The sequence below is a fragment of the Acipenser ruthenus genome, chromosome 9 (assembly GCF_902713425.1).
Source record: "Acipenser ruthenus chromosome 9, fAciRut3.2 maternal haplotype, whole genome shotgun sequence".
In the NCBI taxonomy this organism is placed as follows: Eukaryota; Metazoa; Chordata; class Actinopteri; order Acipenseriformes; family Acipenseridae; genus Acipenser; species Acipenser ruthenus.
The window spans coordinates 42,307,405-42,330,888 of record NC_081197.1 but is presented as its reverse complement, the minus strand read 5'-3'; the positions used below and the strand labels follow the sequence as shown (position 1 = coordinate 42,330,888).

The 23,484-nt window shown below is 37.6% G+C and overlaps 1 protein-coding gene across 1 annotated transcript in view; it reads right to left on the bottom strand.

Annotated features, from left to right (window-relative positions):
• Positions 1–23,484, bottom strand: part of LOC117405327 (E3 ubiquitin-protein ligase SH3RF3-like) — a 130,148-nt gene that overhangs the window by 47,153 nt on the left and 59,511 nt on the right. The window lies entirely within an intron of this gene.

Sequence of the window (23,484 nt, the reverse complement as noted above, 5' to 3'; positions counted from 1 at the left end):
TGTCTAATGATACAGTCACTAATCGATTAGACATATTGATTTTCTCCTTCTGTTGCCTATGTCAACTGCTAAAACCCATACCTGCTAAAGTTCAGGCCTTTTTCCCTGCAGTCCAGACAGATCTCAAATGATTCCAAAGAATGGGTTACGGACCCATTAACAGGGTTCTTGTGCATCGCTGAAAGCTTGGTATTACATTTCTGTTTGGCTTTTCCTGTATACAGCAAGACAAGTACTTGCTTATAGCATTCAATTCACTTGCATGCTATATACTTTGATGAGTCATTTGCAACCTGATAAAGTTTCCAGATTCAAATTTAAAACTGAAAAGAGAAGGTATTTTCCATTTGAAAATGGCCTCTGAGTTTAAACTAACCAGATTAACATCAGAGTACTCATGGGTCTACAAAAATAACCTTGTGCACATTTCCCAGTATTATGACATATTGAATATACTCCAGTAATGTAGCCAAGTCCCATGCTAAGGCCATGTTGGGGGCATTGGATGAGTTCTGACCCAGATTGAGTCACTCTTCTTTCAAGGTAACCCAAACTTTTTTTCCCCCCCAGAACAAATTCTACATTTATAAAACCCAATACAAATGTTATGACCAATAAATATAGACTATACAGATAAACTCTGACAGTAAAACGTTAATCCAAAGACAAAAACAGATCTCCTCTGTGACCCACTTAACTGCCACTTCTCAAAGCTGACAGCAGTTGGTACACTGAGCCCCAAGAGGAATACATTGCTGGGATGTCCAGCTCATTTCCAGCTGGCGCTATGGGACCAAAATGCTAATTCCAGGTCCCTGTGGCAATTTCTTTCCTACCATTGAAGTATTTGCCTGCCCTAATACACTCTCATTTTAGACGAAAACATCAAGCCAGGAGTCAACCCATCAACTTTCCAGTTACAAGGCCCCTATACTAGCTCCTTAGCCATTTTCTTAGCACTGTCTTCAATCTCTTTCTAATCCTTTCAATCAGTTATCGGCTAACTGTATTCCTAACAAGCCCATCTACAGTGCTGGTTGTGAATACTGCATACCTAACATTTTGCAGTCATTTTAAAATGTGTGTTTCAATAAAATATCAACCTTGGGGTAAATCCAATTTGAAAATACAGAACCAGTGTTATTTTAATGTTCTATAGTACTGAATTTAGAAATAGAGTCTGCCCCACTTAAGTGTATATCGTTTAAGTGTATATACCGCTTCAGTGTATTAAACATTAAAATCCCAAACTATTAGCATTGATACATTATGAAATTTGCCCTGTTTAAGTGTAATATTATAAGTGTATATTCCCGTTTTACTGCATAGCAGTGATACTTATATACAGTTAACTGAGCTTTTGTGATTTTGAAACATTAGTGCAAGTTGATGATAATGAGCAAGCGACTGTCAGAGAACTAGAAATGCCAAGATGCCACAAGAGGAAGAGGAGGATGCCCTACCTGAACCAAAACTTTGCGATGCACTGACTGTTCTACAAACCATTCGCCATAGTTTGGAAATCACTGGAGTACGTGAAAAAAATCTACAAGCATGTTTATGAGATAGAGGACACTATTGAAAGGGCATGGTGCAAAGATGCCAACAGTAGAAAATTAGCGATATATTCAAGCAAGGAAATTACAATTATTATTATTATTATTATTATTATTATTATTATTATTATTATTTTATATAACCGCTTTGGAGACACTTTTTCTGTATCGTATCATATTTTTTATGGCGATTTAAAATTAGCATCTATTTCTTAATTTTTTGCAACGTTTGTTTTACCAGGTGTCAGCAACTGGAATATATAGCTTTTTTTTGTTCCTCTAAAATCAGCCACATTGAGTGACAGTTAAATGGTTAACAAACTGCTGTGAAGGACTACGATGTGTTAAACTAAACCAAGCCTTTATCCGTAATAATTTCTGTTCAAATTGGCATGTAGTTTCCATTTAAATAAAATATGTTATAAACTGATCGTTTTGTTTTCATATTTGATTATAGTGAAATACTGTAATTAATTGTCAGCCTGACTTATTGTGATTAACGTAAACCCATAGAATGTCAACGGGTCCTTGTGTTTGCATCGCTTCACAAATCCAGCCCGTAGGACTGTAGCATAATGTTTCCTTTATCGGTACATTACTGTACTGTATATGATTTGGGAATCACCATCCCACTTAAGTGTATACTCCGTTTAAGTGTATAAATATTGATGAAAAATAGGCTATACACTTAAGCGGGTTACTCTGTACTAAAATGAACTTTTGTCTTTGAATTTAAGTTTTTTTTTTAGTATCAACACTAGTTCTAGATTCAGCATTATTGAGTGTTTTAAGTTATGGATGATCATGTTCTATATTTGGTGCGTTATTTAATAAATAAGGTTGGATAGAATTTTTAGACAAGTTACCTTAGTAAAGCAATGGTGTGTGAACCATTTGTATGTCTGAGTGTTTCCTCTTGTACAGCCAGGAATTCGAACGTGGATGCCAGCGAATTACTGGATTACCGGTGTCCACCTGAGCTTACCAGGCACCAGGCCAGTAGGGTCTGCTGTAGTGCAACACTCCCTGCCGCTTTTGCCTCCCTGACGCAAGAGAATGCCAGAGCCAATGCGACATTCCCTGCAGAATCTCCAACGAAGACCAGCGATTTTGCACAGCCAGGACGCAAACCTGGGCTCCCTGCACACCACGCAGCCGCACTATATTTTGAAGGAATACTAATTTCTGAGTTTAAACTGAAGAAAATGTACAGCCGGCATGGCAGATTAGCAGAGAAAAGACCTCTACATAGTCATCATGTGCCCCATTAAACACACACACATCATGATGCACTAATACAGAGCCATTCGTTTCAGATTACTTTAAGATCATTACAGGAAGGGAGCCGTCAGTTAAGAGGACAGATAGATAGCATTGGGAAACATGTATCAGTGGGGAGAGTTTTTATCAATGTTTGTGGAGCTGGAATGAGCCCCAGTAACATAATGCCTTAGACGCAGAATCTAACGGAGATTAACTTCATAAGCCATCAGCTCCATTACTGGCTCTGTTGAACATAACTGTTATGTAAAGCCCTACCCTGGTCTTTCCAGGCACACACACACAGGGCATGCACTGTAAGATGAGCTTGCTTCAATTTCCTCGACAGAAGAGACATGGAATCTAGCTTCCATAAGCCAGCTAAATTAGTCGTCCTGACCAAACAGTCTGGGGTGCTCTCACTTTAGCCTCACGTGAGCATGATCCCTGGTGCTTTTGGGCCACCAACAAGAATTTTAGGCATCCAAGAAAAGGTTTCATTGCCCAAGTCTGCTCTTGTAATATAAGCAATTTATATGTTTAAGATTAAAAAATAACTATAATAGTAGGATTCTGACTACAGAACCAGACAGTGAGTTACTGCTGTGTGCTGGATCTGCCATTGCACCCCTGTAAGAGAATACCAGTGAGAGTTAAAAGACAGCAGAATTTAGTTTCACCATATCTATCTCACTTGTACCCTCAAGCGTTTAACAGCTGAAGTAATCAGTCAGAGACCTGAATTAAATCAGTATAATATCACCACTGTCATTATATTTTGGTGTCATAAATCCATGTTATTCAATACCACCCTAGCACAACTGTAATATAAAAAAAACTGCAAATATGCCTTAGAGCAGTGGTTCTCAAACTCTGTCATAGTGAGCCTCCCTGAGCTATGAAAAAAATAACTGCGCCTCCCCAGTTTACTAAAACAATATAACAAACTGAAAATCCTCTATGTTGCAAAAAAATGAATACAAAAGTAGAAGGGATTTGATCAATATAGAGCAGTATTCAGAAGTAATTCAAAAACAGTACAAATGGAAGCAGCTCAAATCTTTTTTTTGTCCTGTTAACTTTCTTATCTTAGTGTAACTTTAAAGCTGCTGCTTTTGTATTATGTGTATACTGGTGATTAAACCTGTTATTTAAATGGTCTGATTGTGGCAGTTGTATGTGTGACATGCTATACACATGTATTGTGGTTTGTTCTTTTTTTCTGCTATGTACTGTACAGTACTTTGCGATACTTTTGTATAAAAAGCGCTATATAAATGCAATAAATAAATAAAGAAATAAACTCATTGCGCTTCCTGTGAAAAAAGTTTGGGTTTAGATACCAACGTAGGGTTGCCAGCATAGCTTGCAGAGCCGCATGCTGTGGTTTGCCAGTATTTCGCCGCACATTTGAGGCCTCGGTGCACCGCTGGACCCGCTCCTGTAAAGCCCAGTTTTAAATATGCTTCCTCATATTTTCAGCTTCTGCGTTTTGCTGGAACCTCCGCTGCTGCCCTCACTTCGGTTTGTGTTATACGTTTTTCTCCCTTTGTCACAAAACAATCCATTTCTCATTAAAGCTGTTTCTCACTGTAAGCTCGCTGCTGATACTGTTTTTAAGTTTACTTGGGGGGGTGGGGAGGGGGGTACCACGCAACGTACGTGTGACATATCATAGTTGCTAAGGAAGCTTTTTGCGTTATTTTATTATAGTTATTTTTAAATATAATACATTTAAAATATATAATAATTTGTAATTTTTTTCAAATCATCAAACCTCTCCCCAAAAAAAAAAAAAAAGGTCACACAGCTTGCGTCTCCCTTGACACCTTGACACGCCTTCATTGGGAGGCGCGCCCCATAGTTTGAGAACCGCTGCCTTAGAGCATTCAGCCAAGTTAAACCCTTATAAAAGTTTACCTTGGTACATGTGTATTTTACCTTGCTTATTCAGTCAATTACCATAGTGTACTATGTGATTCACCATGCTTACCTGTTACTTTCACTACACTTGCTCTCACTTTATACTGCAGTTAACTTTAAAGGCTGAAGCCATTTTGGCTTTATGTTGCTAGAAGACTCTAAAAGGGTTTAACAGTTGAAGCCTTTGTATATTTACTCACAAAGTAAGACCATGGCATCACCATTATTGGTTTCTGGGATAATATTTTCCCTTGAAAACAACCATGGTATTCCAGTGAACAGGGTGTTGTTTTGTTTTACTAATGTCTGGCACAATCTGGTGTCCATTGCTCTCAGAACAAACAGGAATGTGCCAGGACACTTCCTCATGTTTTCTACATGAAACAGGAAATTAGGTCTCAATGGAATCTTTGACTGAAGCTTGAAATACAGTACGGTACCCTCTGTGAACAAACAGGCCTGTTTGATAAAATAAATCAGGAAATTGAACTCATAATTTGTTTGGAGAAGCCCTTACAATATGCAGCGATTCTATTAATCATTGTTCATGTTAGATGTAAAGTTTCTGTTGCTTCTTGGTACCTATTGTAATCCCATCATGTGATGTAGTTCAAACTCACTCCAGTGATCCAGCTGCAATCTGATCACGTAACCTACTGTACAGAAAAGGTACCAACATGTCATGGTTTTTCAATGAATGTGGAAAACCAAAAAGATTTTTATCTCAATAAAAGCAGTGGCTCTAACAATGCTAATAATAGGTAATAATGGATTTTAACAGCTAGTAGCTAGAACAAGATGCACAATATGCATTTATTTAATTAATTCATTAAAAAATGTACAACAGGACAGTCGAAATAAGGAAGGTAAACCTCCTGCTTTTCAAAAGGGCCCTATGTCTTTATTGTCATTCTCTCCACCGCCTGCTTTGTACAGGGTATCCCGGAAGCCTTTACACAGGACTGACGTCAAATTCACAATTATTGCTCTGTTACTGCTGTCCCTAAGCAATCACAATGGTGTCTATAAGCAATACATTTTTCTTTGCTTGTTGGTTCTTTAATTATCATTAAATATTTATACAGTTGAAGTACCAGGATACATATTGTCTCAATTACAAGGAGGCCCGTCTGGCAGAAACTACTACCCTAACAATTCTCAGCAATATACTGTACGTTTCTCATACATAGTCACTGAAATAAACAATACCTAAGTCGTTTAAAGAAACGTGAAATAATTATATTGAAGCACAGAGGGAATGAATCATGGTTTTGAGTCAGTATCATATTTATTTCCAAAACCTTTCCTTTAATATATTTTCAGGGGTTGAGATATATTGCATTCAAATGAAGTGAATTATGTATTCTATGATTTACATGGTTCGTTATTTTAATTTATTATTAGCAATTCGACCAAATTCTACCCAATTTGAAACCTTACCAAAGCACCAGATGTTTTCAAGCTACTGATCCCCGGAGGCAGACCATCTGTAGATTTACCTATGGATATTTCCCTCCAACTCAACAATATTTCAATCAGTCTCCAGTAGAGCCTGACACCCTTCTATAAAACTAACTGGTCCCCAGGGCAGTCAACCGAGTAGATTTGACCTGTTTTGCATACAGCTGACAAACCTGCTACAAGGTAATACATTTAAACTTATAACTACAGTCCCATCTGCTGGGTGAACCCGTGACCTTCTAGTGCAATGGTGCTTATGCAATACCACTGAATAAAAAATAAAAAAAATATATATCTGCATACTTATCAGCTAGGTTAAAAAGAAGGTAAGTCAAGTAGGGAAATGTTTTAGTGCTCTTTGGAAGACTACTGTAATACCGTGGTAAGAATTCCTTTGTCTTGGATATATGTGGACACAGCTGATTGTATGTCCAGCTATAAGGTGCCCCACCATCATGCATAACAATGTACAGTACTGGATTCAGCTCCCTGTCACCGACTCTCTTCACCAGGCCGAGGATAAAAGACACTTTAATGTCTAAATTGCGTTTGACAGCCGTAAATGCTGCAGTGCCCCTTCACGCGTTTTCCTGAGCCTGCTGTCTAGAGGCCTGTAATCAGGCCTAGCTTTGATAAGGAATCAGGAGTGAGGAAGAAAGACCCTGGAACACTCAAATTACAGCACTCTGTGTGAAATACAGAAGAGGCAGGTTAAGTTCAGTCACCAATCTACCTAAGCTTAATGATATATAATACTCCAACCTATATAGCTCTGGTTTAAAATTCTTATGGTTTCCAACTGACCCATTTTTTGAACTTGGGGTCTTTCTGGAATACATGGGAATTTAGTAGCAGAGATGATTTTATAAGCCCTTTAGAGACAGGTTAATATTAGACCATAGATTGTAAAAACAAGAAAAAACAAACAAATATTAAATTAGAATTTTATTATATTTTAAAAAAATGTTATCTATCTATCTATAATGCATTTATATAGCACCCTTCATGTGTTCACATCGCAGAGTTATGGACTCTAGTGTTTGGAAGATCTAAGACAAGAAAATCTAAACCTGCAGCACCTGGCTGGAAAAGAGTTAAAAAGTCAGCAGGTTCTAAATAATTCAATTAATCTCAGCGGGTGCTAAACCATGCAGAGGTGTTGCTTATGGATGTGGAAGCACAAATAACAATAGTGTGAGCCTTCGTTAATGAGGTGTTGGTGGCAGCTGTCTGTGTCACACAAGAGACTGATGGAATAGACCCCCTGATTACACACTGTACAAGCTTTAGCGCGCACTTTAATCACTTATCAATGTCTCCAAAAACATTTCTTTAAAAATAAAAAAGTACAATATATATATATATATATATATATATATATATATATATATATATATATATATATATATATTTTTTTTTTAATTATGCTAATACAGAGTTAAATGGTGACTGAGCGTTTCCTAAATTATCCTAACTGGGGATCAAGCCCAAGCACTGCTTGTGTGGTTGGTATTATTGGTTGAATAATATTGTCAGCAGGGTGAAGGACCATCATGGGCAGCAAGAACAGCACTCGTTCAACGTGACTGAAAGTCTGTAAAATGTGCTTACCATCTTGACTGAAATTGACAGGTCAGAATATGTGGCCTTGACGCCATAATGTTTATGCCACGGCCGTGAATACAAAATTAGAGTTAGATCACCATGATCTATATCCACTGTAATTACATGTAAAACTGTGTGACACACGCACATACCTTTTTAAGATTTTAACCCAAGCAGTTTAGTTTTAGGCTGCAGTGTTTAAAACCAGCCCTGTAATTCTGTGCATTGCACAAAGCACTTCTTGTCTGATTCTCCATAAAAGATGCAGGGTTCTGCTACATCTTCTGCAATCGGAATCCGCAAAGCAACTAATTTTCCATTAACCCTGCTGGTGGATTCATTAATTTCTGTGACTACATTCCACTGCACTGCCATTAATATCCATTATATACATGCAGATTCATTAAGTAGGCACAATTGAGCTGGGTGATAACAGCATTGGGACCACAATGCCAGGCTAGCGATCATGTTGGTCTAAGCATTCATGTCCCTAGTCTTTACATCAATGGGACAAATGGTATGCATTTTACAGCTTCAAAACTAAGTTTACGTGGACACAAAATTAGAGGGAAGTTGAATATACTTCAGCTCCTCTTGCTATAAACGTCTGCAGATTATTTTAACGTTGTAGAAAGTCTAGGTGCTACTGATAATTTTTATTTTAATATACTCTACTGTAATATAGTCCTGCCTGTTCATTCAAAATTCATAATGTAAAAAAAAAATATTCCAAATAAATCTTGCTCCACAGTCACTTTGTTAATTGCATTAACTTTTAAAGATATATTATACTTTTACGCTCTATTTTTATTACCTATATAAGCATTACATTTTAATCTCACACCATTATGAAAATCTTTTGACCTGAACCCTTTCTCAAGGTAATATATATATATATATATATATATATATATATATATATATATATATATATATATATATGATCAAATGACAAACTCTAGGGACATTTAAGGTGATGATCAAAACCAGGTAATTAGATTTGTATTCCTCTGAACTGTGGAGGCATTTTTTAATCAAACAATGGCTTGCTGTTGAACGAAAGTTGAAAAAGACACAGGAGAAGATCTTTTTTTTCTTCATTAGTAAGAGCAATAAAAGAATGCCTAATTAATTTAAATAAAGCTTGTTAATTGATGGGAAACCATCAAAGAAAAACCTAAGTTTAATTCCATCAACAGTTATTAAATATATATTTTTTTCAAATGAGCATTTTAGCATTCCTGAAGTGCAGAGACATATTTATTACAACATGCCAAATTAAATTATTTAAGGCAGTTGATAACAAGTTTCTTTGGACTTTTGTTTGAACTAAAATATATGTAAAGCTCTATCAGTTTTACAACTCCATACCAGTTGATTTTCTCTTTTTGCATACAGGTGTGTGTTTTTTTAAAGCATGGGTAATACAAATTCTAGTTTGGTTGCACAGCTTTTACAGTCTGCTCATGTTCTTCAATTGTTGGCCCTTTGGCGCAGTAACCTTGGAACATGAAGGGAATTCTTTAAGAATGAAACTGAGCTCTGGGCCTAGTAGTTTATAGCTGTTCCCTAACATTTCTATTATCTTTGTTCCCGTCTTTAAATCAAGCCAGACAGTCCCTCAGTCTTGCGAATCGAGCGCTGTTTAAATTTTCAAACAAGCCAAATATTTCAGTGAGTGAGCCGGGCCTGTGCTCACTTCATCCTTATCTGTCATAAATCTCAAGGTGCCATAAACCAGAGCAAAAAACTCACAGGAGACAAGGAGCCAGGCTGTCTGTAGCCTGTTAGAAGCTAGCAGCTATGCGCACACACCAGACAGTGCGTGTGTATGTGTGTGTAATTGCCTTTCTGTGTAAACGAGCATTCTTTCCTTGACTTTGGAGCATATCTTCAAAAGCTTTTAATCCAGGTTTATATCAGTTTTTAGATATCAAGAAATCTATTCCTATTCCAGTTATTATTATTATTTTTAATAGTACGTAATTGAAGACTGGAGTATGGCCTTTGTTCCTTATTATTGAGATTTAACAACATGTGACAGGTGCAGACGAATGTTGGTTGTGTGTGCGTGTCTATATGCATGCATCTGGCTGTGTAGAATGATAACAGAAAAGCTTCCATAAAGTCAATGAACTTTATTAAAAGGTGTTTCAATGCAGACACCTTAGATACTTTTTTGGTCTTGGCAGCTTCATCAAAGGCAATGAAAAAAAAATTGTAACTGCTAGTGTTTTTCTACCCCTTGCTTTCTTTTTATGCTGCAACATACAGTACAGCAAATACTGTTCTAACCGAGAGGCCCCTGTCAAAGACTACAGCAAGGGCTTCTTCCCAACCTCCTTAGTCTGCTCTCTCTCATTACAGCATTCACTTTTTATCTGTGAAGTTTACTTGGTGTTCAGAGTGTGTGTCCGCTGCTTTTGAAATAAATAGTTCAGTTGCTTCAATTACAGATCACTGTTCTTAAGATTGGGTATACATGAAAAGAAAATGAACCTTGTGGTGTCTTTGTGGATCGTGAATTGAATGGCTTTATCTTCCCCTTGTTGGGTGGGTTGTGAACTAATGTACAGTAAATGTTTTATGGTGGTATATTTCAACCTGCAGTATATGTAAAGCTGGAAATAATCAATGTTGAGGGAAGCTACTTCTTATAGATAGTTCCTCTCTGCCCAAATCCCTCCTCGACACCACCACCAGCTACTTAATGTGAGAGCGTTTTCTCATTGTTTCAGGCATTTCACTTCCAGAATTTTTTTACACATTGGATCAGTAAAATGGTCAATATGAGAAAGGAATTTCACAGGGATATGCATATGAACATACATTTAAAATAAGAACTGTAAAGGGCAGTTCCAAATCAAGCTAATGGCTGCTGCAGAGGACATTAAAGCTACTGCATTATAAACCAAACTATTTTTATGTATGAGGACATTTACTGGTTATATTTTTGACTGGATTGCTAAGGTTGTTTCAAGGGTCCTGTTAGCTTCAGGTGGTATATACCACAATATAATGATAATGTCAATAAAGTTTATAATTTGTGTTACTGTAGTTTATCAACACTGTAACTACAGTGTGGTGACTGCAGTGTAGTGAATGAACCTGTATTTTCATAAATTTGGCATTTGTTCATAGTATCAGTATCAGCGGTTTTTGACAACCCCATTACTCCTATGAAAGAAGGGGGTAGATATGCCTGTTTGCCATGGCAATGCAAGGTCAGTCCTTACAGAACCACCAGGAATCCACTTTCATCTGCTTTGATCCTGGTTGTCTTGCTGTGCTCACTCAGCTTATATATTTCTGCCGTCCAAAAGTTCACTGAATGATATGTCACTACAAAAGGAGGAAAAACAATTTACAGCAATAAACAGCAAGATTATCTTCAAAGTACTATAAAGCAGCCACGACCCACATTGAAAGATGCGGGATCTGATGCCCTGGGTCAAACTGTATACAGAGACCTTTCAGATTATTTCTGTAAAAAAAATAAACATGTGCTTCAACAAATGTAATTAAATTAGATGTGCAGAAACAGGATCAAGCCATATTGATGAAAGTGTGAAACTGCAACAAGAGAAAATGTTATACAAGCACGGCTGCAAACTTGGCAGTGATATCAATGTTATCAGCACTGCACAGATTTTGTAAATGAAATACTTAGAACTGTTTTGGCACGATAAAATGGTTTCTTTCTAAAGAGGAAAAAGAGAGCATTTCTTACATGACAGATTTATTTTACATTTAGGGGTATCTTTTGAGCACATAATATCAAGAGATGATAAATGTTTAACATTCCCTGCCTTTAACCTAAGGTGACCATATGGCTCCGTGTCCATCGGGACAGTTTGGGACAGTTCAGGCTTTTCAACTCAAAACCCAATGCATTCTGGTAAGCGTAGTCCTGCTTCCCTTAAAGGAAAGAATGGTGCGTGAAACAGGTCCCAACTGTCACAAACTGTCCCGCTGAAAACCTTACTTTAACCCTTTCAACACTATTATATTTAAGGCAGCTCCACTATAACTAAATAAGTAGTCACAGTGTCTTTTAATGAAAAGGAAATACAAATGGGCATATATATCAGTGATAGACTACTGTGTAGGCCTGCTGTGATCACTGGAGTTACCTTGCAGAGTTCAGTGGAATTATCTCTATAGAGGTCTGCAGTATGAAGAGCTAATGTAGGAAATACAATGCCCACGCCCTCAATGTGAGAAAGAAAGCGGTTGATTTTTCACCCAGGTATCTTACAAAACTGAGCAGAAACATGAAGACTTATGTAAGGTACCAGCTATAGTGAAATGAGGCACAGAGCTGGAATTGTGCCAGTGAAAGCACAAAGCAGTGACAACACTATAGCGACAGGTGAGGAATATCCTTCCTGCCCTTGTAACTTCGAGGTCCTGAAGGCCCCTAGAGATCATTGGCACAATTAGTATCACATTTTATTAGAAACAACAGGGTTGGGTTTCCCCATGAATCACTGTGCTGATCCAGAACTGACAACCAGCTGTGAAATAATCTACAAAAAGTCATAGGGTGACATAACCCAGCCAAGATTCTAACCAGACCCAGAAAAAAACTGTATTTACTCAAATTTAAATCAAACTTTTTTGATCAAAATAAAAGTTCAAATTGGGGGGGGGGGGGTGGTAGTCAGGACAGGATTTTTCAGTTAGGGGATAAATTAACATTGGTGCATGTCAATTATTCTGGAACGGTTAGAGAGCTACTGTACAGAGTAATGTCCACTACAGTAATTACTCTTGATACAGTACTGGTATATTATTATTATTATTATTATTATTTATTTCTTAGCAGACGCCCTTATCCAGGGCGACTTACAATCGCAAGCAAATACAAATACATTCAAGTGTTACAATATAAGTCATACAATAAGAACAAGAAATACAATAATTCTCAAGTGTGACAAACCACAATTCAATAATACAGCAGATAATAGTGATAGTTACATCAGGATATGATTAAGTACAAAATACTACAGATTAAACACTTGGGAGATTACAATATTCTGAGGTACAGGATTAAATGCAGTAAAATAGGGGGCAGATAAGAGCAAAATAAAGCATATTTAAATGAAGGGTGATAGTGTCCCAGGATACAACAGAGGAGTTCTACAGGTGCTGTTTGAAGAGGTGAGTCTTAAGGAGGCGCCGGAATGTGGTCAGGGACTGGGCAGTCCTGACATCTGTAGGAAGGTCGTTCCACCACTGCGGAGCAAGGGTGGAGAAGGAGCGGGCTCGGGAGGCAGGGGAGCGTAGCGGAGGTAGAGCCAGTCTTCTAGTGCAGGCGGAGCGGAGAGGTCGAGTGGGGGTGTAGGGAGAGATGAGGGTCTGGAGGTAGCTGGGTGCAGTCTGATCAAGGCATCTGTAGGCTAGTACAAGAGTCTTGAACTGGATGCGAGCGGTGATCGGGAGCCAGTGGAGCGAGCGGAGTAGTGGAGTAGCGTGGGCGAAGCGAGGTAGAGAGAACACCAGGCGAGCAGCAGAGTTCTGGATGAGCTGGAGCGGACGGGTGGCAGACGCAGGGAGGCCAGCCAGGAGGGAGTTGCAGTAGTCTAGGCGGGAGAGTACCAGGGCCTGGACCAGGAGCTGGGTAGCATAGTTGGTGAGGAAGGGTCGGATTCTTCGGATGTTGCTCAGGAAGAATCTGCAAGTGCGTGCCAGAGTGGAGATGTGCTGGGAATAAGAGAGGCAGGGGTCCAGGGTGACTCCAAGGTTTTTAGCTGAGGAAGAGGGAGAGAGTGTGGTAGATTCCAGAGGAACAGAGATAGAGAGATCAGAGGAGGGGGAGGAGGAGGGAAAGAAAAGGAGGTCAGATTTAGAGAGGTTGAGTTTGAGGTGATGCGAGTGCATCCAGGAGGAAATAGCAGATAAGATGTGAACATGAATTTGGGGTATCTAAAATGTGTGACAGAAGATGGAGATGCAATCGAAAGGCTACTTTTGCTTGCGAACATGACAGAAAATCATATTGGAGAATTAAACAAAGGAGCACAACAAAACTCACTGAAATAAAGTTAAAGCTAATTTACCTGCAAGTACCATACCATACATATTTCATTTTCCTTTTTTACATATTTCATATTTCATTTTTTTTTTTTTACAAAGGTATTAGAAATAAAAAATATCAGGTGTCTCAGTGGTTTCTACATCCATTATTTAATAAAACATATAATCAAGGACAGAGCAATATGTTCATTAGTTCAAAATACAGGCTAACAGTTCCCAAGATATATTCTTTATTACCATACCCAATTGCAAACTGGTAACCATGTACGTTGCTGGTTATAAGTAATAATATTGACCTAAAGGAAATGAGAGGTACACTTCTATTTTCCAGATTAATATTTTGTCAAGAATTATGCTGTGAGAAATGAAATGTACTGTAGCTAGTTGTTGGAATGCAGAACCACTAACGCATCTTTTCAGAATCTCCCTTCCATAAAATGCTGGTCTCAGGGCTTTATTAAATAACGACACTGTGGATTGCAATTGGTCACAGCAGTATGGTAATTGTTGTTTTACATTAATCTGTTGGGCCCAATGTCTACCCTAAGGGCAATCAAACCCCCATAAATCCCCCACAAGAGAGGAAAGAAATCACTGCGTAACATCTGCAGTCGTGGTTCCGATTTCAAAGCGTTTCATGTGACAGCTTTACTCCCAGCATCTCTTTAAGGGGATTCACATCCCTACCTCGTTCTGCATCAGAGAGGATTTTCTAAGGTTATTTTCCGGTTGCTGTTTTGATGATTCGCTTCTTATTATGATCCTGACAGGAAACTGTAAAGTGAAAACAATAGCAGCTACAACCTTATTAAGCTATGTTTACCCAAAGGGTATTCTGAAAGAAAGCCAACTTTCTATTTTTGCCTACGTCCTCCTCACTTTATTTGGAACTACCAAATGCAGTGGCCACACTGTCAAAGGGGCTTATACAGAAGAATCATAACATTTGGAAATAAAACCCATGTGAAGCTGGCGAAACTATTAAAACAAAGGTTCAGTCCAAGGCTGAGGAAATCTATATCAAGTGGTATGTTTCAACACATTTGCTGGGAACCCACTTCTGGAGATCCAGCTGGTAGCACCACATGTGCTGTTAATGCTAGTGCCATGGGAATTACTTTTCTACGGCTGTAGAAAACTATTTTAAAACTCTAGTGTAGGCCTACGTTGCCCATAATGATATATTTGCTGTCTGCAACTTAACGGCCCATTATAGGAGTCAGAATATCTTGGGGGCTGGATAATGAAGTCACAAAAATAAAATTACCAAATTAGCATCTTTATAGTGGAATAGATGTGGCAGCATTAAAATAATTATACTACATAAAACTGTTTATTTTTTATTTATTTTTATTTCCAATCCATAATTGCACTGTAGTGATTTTGGGGCTGCAATATAACAGTCTTTACTTGCTGAAATAGGTTTTTCTGAGGGCTGGGGGAATCTGCAGATGCTATTCAATGTTTGCATGGAGCCTGTGCTCTTGAAAATACTTGCATAGCAATAACAAATCTAACTCTACAACAAACCACAGCAATTACTTTGTTTAAACCCCAGGGAATTCTAAACATATGCCATAAATTATTATTCAGTACCTTATATCACACACACCGCTATAGGTCATGCGGTGGACATTCTTTTAAAGTGCTTGTTCTCAGGGTTTTTAAAGGTTAAATACAAGTAAACTCCCACTTTAGAAAAAAAATAACAAAAAGTATTTCATGAAAACATGTTTGTTTCTTCAAAATAATGTTTTGTGAGGTCCCTTTTTTGAAAATATTTTTTTTTTTGGGCTACATTCTCAAAATGATTTACTCCAAATCATCATACTTTCTTTTAAAAACAATTATCAAACTACACAACATTTAAATAAGGGTCTAGTAAGTAGTCCTAAGTTGTTTCCTATTAGTTTTCTAATTCAAATGTTCTTCTCAGGACAAAAGTTGTGCTAATATGATTTGTATAAAAAACGAATCTTTCAGAACTTTCCCCTTCAGCATTTGAATATTATCATAAGCTATTCTTAAGGAATGCCCTACTAGAAAACCTCATTAATTACAGATATTTCAACAAGATCTCTTGTGGTCATCCTGAGCACAGTCATCTTGAGTGAATCAGACATGCAATCTGTGGTTTGACATTGAGCCTCACTGAGAAGTTGTGACCTATAACCTGAGACATGTAAAACTGAAATGAGGATGAATGCCAAAAGGGATGATTTTCAAAGCATTATACACCATCTATTTTTAAAAGGTCCTTCCACTCCAGGGTTTTGTTATAATTGAGCCTGTTTCTGTTTAATATTTATAACAGACAAGTAAAATGTCAGAGACTGTAAGTGCTGGCTTTTGAGCCCTGGAAAATAACACAGTTTAAAATGTCAGGTTCGAATCATTAAGAATGAAACAAGAACAACTCTGAGGAGTGTAGGAACACACAGTAACGATGCCCACTAGTAATTACTCACAAATTATTAACTTTGTGTTGCCCACGCAAAACCATCATGTTCTACTCGAAAAACCTATGCATATAATTTTAAAACACATCCCCAATGGTTTTGCTGAAAATATAAGCTACAGTAACATGCTGTAATATTATTCTTTAATTTGGTCACTGAAACACAGCTCAAAACTGGCCAAATGATTTTAATAATTATGCTTATTTTTGCACATAAAATATATAAAAATGTTATTTCTAATGATAATCAATTTCATGGCGTGGCCATTTTATGGTGTTACCCTTAGTTCACTATAGACATATTGAATAACCCTGATTTCACCATTCAATTGAGCTGAATTGAAACGTCAATATATTTGGTCTAAATGAAATATATATTGTTGCATAGGGGTCTATTATATCTTGATTTCAAAGTGTGCAGCACACAGTCCTGCAAATCGCCAGTCTGGACTGTTTGTTTTATCCAAGGTAACATCTGTATATCTGGGAATGTGGGAATACGTGAACTGCATACCAAGCGTCAGCCCTCATTGTCTTTTATAAAGGCAGTAAGACTTTAAGAGACCCTGCTGTGCTGAGCCATAGCACTGTGCTTGTGTGAGAGGAGAGAGAGAGAGAGAGAGAGAGAGAGAGAGAGAGAGAGAGAGAGAGAGAGAGAGAGAACAGCACGTCTCCTGCTGAGCCTCATAGATATTTACAGTCTATAACTCACCTGCCAGTGACAGCAAAGGGCAGGATAAAGCTAATTTAGGATCTACTAGATGTGCTTAGTCCACACTGGAATGAAATATCTCTAAAAGATCATGAAAAGTGTTTTTTAATATTGAGCGATATTTGTCAAAGGCTATCAGAATATTACCAAAGCACAATGGCAGGAATTTGTGACAAATGAGTACTGGAATATCTCCCTAATGAATACTAACCAAGTGAGCAGTACAAGGTCAGATAATCACACCAGATACAGCAAAGTTATTTTTTATATACTTCCTGGGTAGCTTACAGCATGTTTTGATTAAATTCTATTTTTTTTTTTTTTTCTGGCTGCAAAATATTCCCACAGACTCACCCACACACGGTTTTGTTTCGCTTGTTTGCTAAATTACCAGCAATGTGAAGAAGTACAGTAGAGCTGTATCGTACAGTGCCGACGGCCCCCGCTAATGCAACTATCTGAATTTGTTCCTGCTTTTTTTCTTCCGTACAATTTGTGTGAATTAAATGGTTAAATAACAACCATATGCCACATTTATACTGTGTAATACATCCTACAAAAAAAGTAGTCTGTCAGTTTTCCAATACTGAGAAGAAAATCCCAGTTCTGTAGCTTGTCATAATATAAGTTACAGTCGGGGCTTTATTTGATTAATAGATGTATTGAATAAACTGATCAGGTAGTTTTAAATGAATACAAATGTTACTCTACTAATGCGTTTTAATTAATGTAACTAAATTAAAAAGACACTGCTCTTGCAGTAAACACAAATTAATTAACTTGAAATTGATTAGGGTGTTTTTCAGACACATCTGCTGTGGTATTCCAGTTCTTATTTTACTGAACGCTTTACGGTAGAATGTGTTACTACACTTCATTATAACACTTTTAACATATTTGATCAATGTATCAAGCATGTGTATTGGATTGTACCAATTTACAAGCAGAAGCCCCCACTAAAGTATACAGGACTCTCAGAAAATACTAGGATGGATGCTGATGAAAAAGGAACCATAATGCACCTGAATCTTCACAACAAGCCACTGCAACTTCAGCAACACTGGTTCTTTCAACTGGACTGGACCCAAAACCGCGAAAGCCTTGTTTCTGTGGAAAGCTATCTGAAATCAGTCCTTTTCGTTTCCATCTGCAGCAGAGTAATTACAGTGAGAGTTAGGGTCAGGGTTAGGGTCAGGGTTAGGGTCAGGGTTAGGGTCAGGGTTAGGGTTAGGGTTATGAATTTGGAAGCTCTGATGAAGCTCTAAGGAGGCCTGATAAATTTGAAACTAAACTATGTAAAAAATACAACAAAATACAGTACATTACATTTTCAAATTACGGTACAAATGTATTATAGGCTGGTGATGGTATAGTCTGCGCCACCTAAAACGGGATACTGATAATAGTGATTGTTGCTTAAATAGGATACAACTCTGGAGACAGTTCTTCCCAATCTCAACTGCTATCTCAACTGCCTCTCGTTTAATTAGGACAGCCACTTATTCAGGTTTTTCTTACCTTCTCCTGAGGCGTCCCGATAAAGCGTCTCCGCCTGTATATTAATGACTAATTATATGAAACTAAGTCAAGTAGACAAATGTTTTGGCTTGTGCCTTCAACACACTCTTGAAGACACTTGCTAATAAGTTTTACTTTAATGACCAGTAAGAGCATTATACTATGATCAGGGTACCTTTAAATGGATTGACATCAGAACATGGAGCAGCTACTTTAAAGCTTTTTAGATTTTTTATTACGGTTATAGCCAGTTTCTTCTCCTGGCTTTTAGGGGTCAGCACCATCCACAATAGACATGTGCCACCTAATACTGCATGACCTGTTCATCTTTGTGGTCTTGGGCTGGATATGTGTGGATATGAATGGTAATGATTCCTGTAACACCGTTAGGAGCTCACTGTAATATGCCAAAAAAATTGTTTTTCTACTGATAATAGTAAAATACTGATCTGCTATTAATGTCGTCCCAGCTGTTAACAGCCCACAAGTTATTTTAAACCTGGCAATATCCAGAATGGGCATCCCTTTCTACTGATTAGTTCCATTAACTGTGAAACATGAGCCCCTTCACTGTAACTCCACTCCGCATCTCATTGCTCCCTACCCTTCCTCAGGAACCTGTGGAATCTGATCACTTTATTACATTCGACAAAGAAAAAAGTAATTGCACTACAAAAACAATAACAGTCTATTGGATTTAGATTACTGTTATAACTTCAGCAACAGAAAACCAGAGATGCTGTGAAGGGAAAAGACATACACAGGAATTCCATTATTATTATTATTATTATTATTATTATTATTATTATTATTATTTTATTTTTATTGAAGGTTTGTACAAGTGCAGCTTAGGCTGTAAAATGTATACACATTTTGAACCACAAACCTAGTTTAACGGTTGTGTGATGTTCTGGGGTTACTGATTCTGAACCCTGAAGGTGAGATGAGGTTAAAACCTCTATAACTGGCTTCTTGGTGTGACCCTCAGACCCCTTCTCTCCTGTATAAGGTATTAGTTCCTTTTGAATGAAAGGATTATGCTGCTAAAGTATATGGTCCTTCGATAGAACCAACCTCATTTCTCGGGGGGTTCCCCACATGATGGAGATGATAATGAGGTTTGGGAACCCTGGTATGATAAATAATGAATTCTGGCCAACTCAGATATTTTGGAACAAAATTGCCCTTTGTGCTCAAATTGAAATGTATGAACAAAATAGTTATCAGTCCACAACCATTAGTCCCCGTGGGAAACTCTCTCTGAAAAGGGGGATAGACAGGCATGTGTCTAGACTAATATGTGGTTGTCAAAGATGTAGAACTGGGCTGCCACAAGCAGAACCAAACCGTGTCCTGCATGTACCCATATGGTAAAGCATTGTAGAATAATGTTTGAATGTAATGATCCAGAAGGATTATCATTTTCTCATTTGAATGTTAAATCAGACAATGGAAGGATAATTGAATGTATGGGAAGTGATTTAGCTTACCAAGTAAAGTGGGCTCATCTGGGAAAACTAGAATGCAAAGATGGGAGACTTGCTACCAGAATTCAGGCCTCCTGCAGATATCAAGTACTGTCACACTCTTATGATGCTCAGCGATTTTAAAGAAACCTTTAAAAACAGACCCGGACAAAGCCTTCCAATAAGGAGGCTGTGTGGTCCAGTGGTTAAAGGAAAGGGCTTGTAACCAGAAGGTCCCCGCTTCAAATCCCACCTCAGCCACTGACTCATTGTGTGACCCTGAGCAAGTCACTTAACCTCCTTGTGCTCCATCTTTCGGGTGAGATGTAATTGTAAGTGACTCTGCAGCTGATGCATAGTTCACACACCCTAGTCTCTGTAAGTCGCCTTGGATAAAGGCGTCTGCTAAATAAACTAATAATAATAATAATAATCCTGCTGGGAGCTCTGCTATCCTGGATGCAAACTGAGTACTGTGTTCAAATGGACCTGATTAAGGGTAAGAATATTGTTGTAAAAACTCTGTATTAATTTAGATTATGCTGAGACAGCGATAAGCAAACATATTATTGCACAACAATGCACCTTCACTCACTGCACCACCTCATAAGTTCATGTTGTAGAGTGTAAACACTGGTTTTGGTAATAGGACCACAAAGTGAAGCTGAGCGGTTCTGGTGGCTCAAACTATGCAAAACGATCTCTGTCATGAGAGACAACCTACAGACAACATTTTAATTAATCACAAAAAAGAAAAAAAAAACTTGCCGTACTTTCTATGCAACTGATGACATCACATATACACATGATGACTGATGAGGTGTATTAAGATTATGACAAATCCTTAACACTAATTGGTTGATTTCGCATACATGTTAATTATAAGTATGTTAAGACCACCAGCCAAGCGTGTCCACGAAGGCAAAGTAATGTTTTATTTGCAGTGATTGATGGGCAGACCACCATGCAGTACATCATTGAATGTTTGTACTATTGTCACAGTATTGCTCTTGTTTTTTTTCTGACAATAAAGGAATGAAGAGGGCAGCAGGACGTGCTAACACTAGTCCAGACCTAAATTTGGCTCCACAAGCTGAGGCCTCATGTAAACAGTGTACAGTGTGTCCTCACAATTCTGAGGAACACAATTTCCTTATTTTTCATTATCTCTGGGAATGCTAGTCAGCAGTCCAAGGCGCATTTTGAGACTTTTTGGTTATGAGTCTTTTACTGAAAATCTTATATTAATGCTTTTTCCCCAAACATTCACAACAGATGTTTTTCATTAGGCTGGCCCCTATGTTATCATAATGTCAGATGTTATCATAATACAAGGTGCTTCCAGGTGCATACTGTGCTGTACAGCTATGGGAAAAAGTTTTGCATCACCTAGAATTTTAGGATTGAGACATAATAAAAAATTTAAAAAAAAAAACTATATGAACATAATATAGCTATTTTATTTGAAATCATATAATCAAATAAAGTACAAAATGATATTGCAAAAGTCTACGCGAAGCCATAATTTTTGTCAGTTTTTTGTTAAGTATATGGAAAACTACAAAGCGGTATGTAATTCAATATGTTAACGTAACATTATTCAGCAGGTTTCATTCAACCTTTGAAAGCAAAATGTGTTAATTCTATAGGATGATGAAAAACTTTTGGCTGTAGCTGTACATTAGGCAGCTTAACACAGGACTGTTCAGCAATAAATATGACGGGTACACTGTAGCTGTACATATTTAAACTTGACAGTTTAACCCTTAATGTACAGTACATTGTCTAAAAAATGTATTTAAACCCCTGGGTAATTCAGGTTTATTACACTGCGAGTGGTATTACAGTTGTTTGAAACATTTTCATTACAGTCAAGGCTTCCAGTAAAATGTTCCTACCACGTTTTGAAAAGCCAAAATGCTTTTTTCTCTGCATTCTAATTCATTTCCTTTACAGTAAGGAAATACTTTTGATATGTTAAGCCCCAAACTAATAACTTGAAACCACCTCCAGAGGTAGGATTAATAATAAGCTTAAAGTACTTTCCATTTTCTCTGCAAAATTGAACTTGTGGCTGGTGAAGGATAAGAGCAATAGCGCTTGCTGTAATGGACTCATCTGGCTTATCAAAGATAGCTGAGAACACCACACATTTAAGAGATGAAGGGAAATAGAAAAACCTCAACCAAAACCAACATTTTGGAAATGTTTGTTTTAGTTAATAGAGAGGACTTAATCCCTTATGGGAAAAACCCTCCCAGAGACCCTTAAGGCATACTGTGATGCAAGATGGCATATCTGCTGAACATGTTTAACTCCAAGCTAGTGGTTAAGTATCTAACACACTGAGTGAGTGCAATCCATCTTGGGTCACAATGGTGCACCAGGTGTTTAAATCACTGAAAATGATGAATGCTACTTAAATCTTACATTATACAGTATATGAGCTGTAAATAATGGTTCAACATGAACCAGATTGCCTTAATCTAGCACTTAAGGAAGTGCTATATTTGAGAGAAAGGGTTTAGATGGAGGACCTTAAGTGTTATTCTTTGAAAGACTTTTAAAAGTGAAGATAATAAAACATGAATAGAAAGTTATGGAATCTAATAAGATTTGTATAGCAACATTGGGGATACATTCATATAAATCAATAAAAATGTGCCTGTCTAATGTAAATTAAATTGAGGGCCAGGGTCCGTCTGTGCTAGGTTACAAATAAATCGTCAACAGCAACCCTGTCACGCAGACTTTGAGAGAGCCAATGGTCACTGCCAGTAGTGTAATCCCATAGAGACTTACTCTGCAATTCAGCCCAGAGGCCCCCTTCCAGTGACGGCTGTACAAACACAGTACCAATGAAAGCATGATTAATGTTGTTGATAACCTCAGCCTTTATAAACACACGCACGAGAACTGATTATGACTTGACAATACAAAAAGGAGAACCTCTGTAGCTACTTAATATGTTCCTGGGGTATTATTTACTCTTCTTTCAAATAACATCACTCCCCGTTCCCTACAAGAATTAAAACCTCAGCATGTACTGGGTAACTTTTAATTTGCTACTTTGAGCTTGTATATAATGGATAACTATGAACTTATATTTTCTTTACTGTGAATTGTTTTGAAAGTACAGCACTACAGAGCAGACCTGTTCTTCATGCTGATTAAAAACATATCTGCTCCCTCTCCAATGGTTTCATCTCAGCACAGCACTTTCTACAAAATAATGTCAAACTGGGGGCAGTGAAAATAGTGCACAAGCTAATTAAGGGTTGAGAAACATAAAACAGGATCATACTGGTTGACAAATTGTATACAGTGGCAGTACTGTACACCAGTACAAATCAGGTTAAATCTGCTTTATAATACTGAAAAGCAGAAAGCCTGTGCCACAAGAGACTATAGACAGACAATCTAACTATTACTGTATGTACTGAAGGTTATTTATTGATTTACTGTTCATGTATTATTCACCTGGTC